General features: G+C 48.6%; 1 pseudogene; it reads left to right on the plus strand.

The window, feature by feature from the left end:
* Positions 1-1,682: 1,682 nt before the first annotated feature.
* On the plus strand, positions 1,683-2,888 carry LOC132439225 (T-complex protein 1 subunit gamma pseudogene; annotated as a pseudogene).
* Positions 2,889-4,508: the final 1,620 nt, after the last annotated feature.

Here is a 4,508-nt window from a genome sequence, read left to right on the forward strand (position 1 = left end):
AATAATGACTGTCACATCTCCATGCCTGAAGTAGTTGGCAGTTTTTACAGCAAGTAGTCCTTTGTTTCTTCCCCACATGTCTTCCAGCTGTTTTCTTACGGCACTGACTGTGCCTGGGGCAATACTGCAAATGTATAAGTCACGCTCCCTGCCCTCAAGGAGCTTACAAGACAGTTGGGAATTGAGACCAAAAAAATAATAGAGAACCACAAATACGACACAGCCTCAAGACCTAAGTTTCAGACTGTGATTTGGAATCCATTCGTGGTGGATGGGCTGTGAAATAAGTTTAAGGGATCATAGTCAGCATTAAAAAAAATGAAATGGCTAAAATAGTAAAGATCAGAGTGTCTATGACATAGGTCGAATGAGAATTGTTTTGTAAAAATTTGTTTCTGTTTTACACAGAAATATAATGTTTCTTACCATAGGTCCTGGTCACATGTGTTTGAACACTTCTGACAAGCCAGGTGTGAGGTGAGTAGGGTCTGGCCTGTGAAGGAATGCCACGTGAAGGGCAGTAATTCTTTCTTTATTTTTTTTTTGAGGTACGCGGGCCTCTCACTGTTGTGGCCTCTCCCGTTGCGGAGCACAGGCTCCGGACGCGCAGGCTCAGCGGCCATGGCTCACGGGCCCAGCCGCTCCGCGGCATGTGGGATCTTCCCGGACCAGGGCACGAACCCGCGTCCCCTGCATCAGCAGGCGGACTCTCAACCACTGCGCCACCAGGGAAGCCCCAGGGCAGTAGTTCTTAACTTGTGTTTGCGTCATGGACCCTTGAGAGCCATTTGACAACGATTGCAAGTCCTTCTAGAAAACGTGCATATGGCTGACATTTTGCCTGTGATCTCAGTAGGTCCACAGACATTCTCTAGACCCCTTTGATCTGGCTTAAAGCCAGGAGGGAGGGAGCGGGGAGAGATTGGGGTCTACATTTCCCAGGGCCCTGAATTTCTGATGAGGAGAGAAGAGCATCCATCCATGGGAGGTCAACAAAGGCTTCCAAGGAGAAGTAGCTCATAATCCAATTCGTATTTTAGGAAGATTGTTCTGGAATCATTGGAGGCCAGAAGTCCAACTTGGAGGCTTTGTAATAATTCTTTGAGAGATGGTAGAGGCAGATACGTAGGAAGGCATATGGCTTGAGAAGTTTTGAGGGTTTAAAAAGAAGAAATCACTGGACTTGGTGTTGGATACAGGGGAAAAAAGGGAAAAGAAAGAGTCTAGGGTGGCCCCTGGGTTTCTAGTTTTAAGCAGACAACAATGCTCATCACCGCGTCGGGAATAAATAGAGAAAGAAAAGTAAGTTTGGGGAAGAGTATGAGTTTAGTCTTTTGTGGTTAAGGTAAACGCCCAGATATATATCCGGAACCCCAACATTCTTTCTATGGAAATAAAGAGCAAGTGACAATGAGGTATGCCTCGGGGTGGGGCTGAGCTGGCAGACGTGGAAGAGGGCTTTGTACTTCATTTGGGTGGCTGTGTGGCTTGGTGGAACAGTTTGGAGATCCTGGGACAACAGCAGTGTTCTAAAGACTCTGAAATCCCCACTCACTGTGGAAATAGAAGGAGAGGCACAGCGGGTGAACTGGAGCCGGAGCAAAACGGTGCTTGGAATGAAGCTTGGGCCTCGGGGGGGTAAGGGGCACTGGGGGCATGTGTGTGTGTGTGGGGGGGGGGCAATGTCCAGCCCCATCTGGAACTTGAGTTGGTGGGTGTGCCCAGTCCCATTCTGTAAGCACCTGTGAGGAAGAAGGGTCCTAACCCTAACACTGCATTCCCAGCTCATGTCCCGACTGTGTTCTTCTGTGCCTCTGGCCTGTTTCTGATCTCCCAGCCCCTGAGCTTCTGCCGGGTCCTGTTGATGGCTTGGCACTGAAGCCTCAAGCCTAATCCTTGGCGCTGCCCTCTCAGTCCTGACCTCTGCTGACCTCTGCCCCCATTCATCCACCGTTTGCCCTTGAACCCTGGACTGAACTTCTGCCAGCCTGTCTGGTCCACTGTCCTGTCTCCTCCAGTCCTGTGGCCTGATTTCCGCTGAATTCTATTGAGGCTGCCAGTGGGAAACATATCAGAGACCAGGATCCCCAAGTCACTTCCAGGCCTGGGTACCAGCACCAACCATGTTGTTTCTGCTACAGAAGAAGATAGTGTCATTAGGAGCTTAATGTTTGTTCCCTCCTGATGCGTGCTCCTGGGAATCTGGGTTAGGGTCAAATCTGTGTTTGATGATCTGGGCGAACTCCTTGACTGTTTGTTTCTAGAATTGCTAAATATTTCCAGATGTCAGTACAACACGTATGCCACGATGCTGTGATTGGCGCACTCCGTGCTGAAAAAAATTTTTTTCAAATAAGCAAAATGCATAAGATGAAATTAAATCTCCCTCTCTGCTCTCGGAAGTAGAACGCAACCTCCAGGATGCCATGCAGGTGTGCCACAATGTTCTCCTGGACCCTCAGCTGGTGCCTGGGGGTGGGGCTTCTGAGGTGGCTGTGGCTCATGCCTTGACAGAAAAATCCAAGGCCATGACTGGTGTGGAACAATGGCCATATTGGGCTGTTGCCCAAGCCCTAGAGGTCATCCCTTGTACCCTTATTCATAACTGTGGGGCCAGCACCATCCGTCTACTTACCTCCCTTCGGGCCAAGCACACCCAGGAGAATTGTGAGACCTGGGACGTAAATGGTGAGACAGGTACTTTGGTGGACTTGAAAGAACTGGGCATCTGGGAACCATTGGTTGTAAAGCTGAAAACGTATAAGACAGCAGTGGAGACGGCAGTTCTACTGCTGTGGATTGATGACATCATATCGGGCCACAAAAAAAAGGGTGATGACCAGAGCCAGCAAGGCGGGACTCCTGATGGCTAGCCAGGAGTGAGCGGTGGCAAGGCGACCTCAACGCACAGAGCCAACAGTCTCCCCCTTCCCTGAGCCAGACTGCCAGGGACACTGTGGATGTCTTTGTTTGGAAGGGATCGGGTTGAGGGGCAGCCCCTGTCCCTTTCTGTCCCAGCTCAGTTTGCAAAAGGCTCTGACATGTAATTCTTCTCTATTGTAAGCTCTCCATTTAGTTTGCTTCCGATGATTAAATCTAAGTCATTTGCAAAAAAAAAAAAAATCTCCCTCTCTGTCTGGAAGCCGCCATAAAGTTGCTGCATTATTTACCAACCACAAGAGCTTTTCCTAGGCTGGGGCATGTGATCCTCGTAGCCCTTTTTCCAGCTGCTCGAACACACTTTGGCAGAGTGACTCCTAGCTCCAGATACCAGGATTACCCTATTCCCGTCCAGTGGTTCAGTGGTTCAGTGGTTCAGTGACTTGGCTCCCAGAGAAAAAGCAAAGGCAATTTCAGAATTCTGCTAACTCCTCAGATGGAACTAAATAATGGTCCTGACCTCATGGGGTTGTTGTGAAGATGAAAGGACATGTGTAGAAAGCATCTCGTACAGCGCCGGGCACCTAGGGAGGTCTTGGTCAAGGTTATCTTTTTTCCTTAGGAGGCCATGTGATTCCCTACAGATTATCACATCAGCTGGGGCCTCTGGGGTGGGTTTGTCTGCAGTTGAGAAATTGATCGAGAGTCTCCAGGAGGCTATGTAAGAAAAGAAATGGGTAGAAAGAAGAGCAGTTAAGGAAGGAAGACCTAAGTGTGAATCCTAGCTTTGCTTCTTCCTCCCTGAGTTTTGCTGAGTCTCAGTGTTTTCATTTGTCAATGGGAAGAATGCCTTTCTCAGCGGGCCGTTGGGAAGACCAAGTAGGAACAAGGGCTAATGGTAAATTATCAAGCAGCAATTATTACTGTGACCTCCCTCACTTCTTTGCTTCTTTTTAAATTAATTAATTTAATTAATTTTTCGCTGTGTTAGGTCTTCGTTGCTGCTCGTGGGCTTTCTCTAGTTGTGGCGAGCAGGAGCTACTCTTCTTTGCCGTGTGCAGACTACTCATTGCAGTGGCTTCTCTTGTGGAGCACGGGCTCTAGGTGCGCAGGCTTCCGTACTTTTGGCATGTGGGCTCAGTAGTTGTGGCACGTGGGCTCAGTAGTTGTGGCACACAGGCTTAGTTGCTCCATGGCATGTGGGATCTTCCTGGACCAGGGCTCGAACCCGTGTCCCCTGCATTGGCAGGCTGATTCTTAACGACTGCGCCACCAGGGAAGTCCCCTCCCTCGCTTCTTGTAGCGAGTTTTCAGGAGGGCATCTCATTCTCAGATATCTTCTTGGGTGTTACAAAATTGCTTTACCGTAGGTGCTGACCTACATTCATTCATTCATTCATTTATTCATACACACATACATTCATTCATCCAACAAATTTTTGTTGAGTACCTGCTATGTTCTGTGTGCTAGAAATACCGCAGTCAGCGAATGAAACTCTTGCCTTTATGGATATCATATCCTAGTGAGAGGTGACAGACAGTCACATAAACTTAAACATATGGGAGGTACAGATACCTGTGCAGGTGGTCAATGACAGGTTCATTAGGGAGATTCAGGGTCTGACTTC

This window comes from Delphinus delphis, chromosome 16 (assembly GCF_949987515.2).
Source record: "Delphinus delphis chromosome 16, mDelDel1.2, whole genome shotgun sequence".
Lineage (NCBI taxonomy): Eukaryota > Metazoa > Chordata > Mammalia > Artiodactyla > Delphinidae > Delphinus > Delphinus delphis.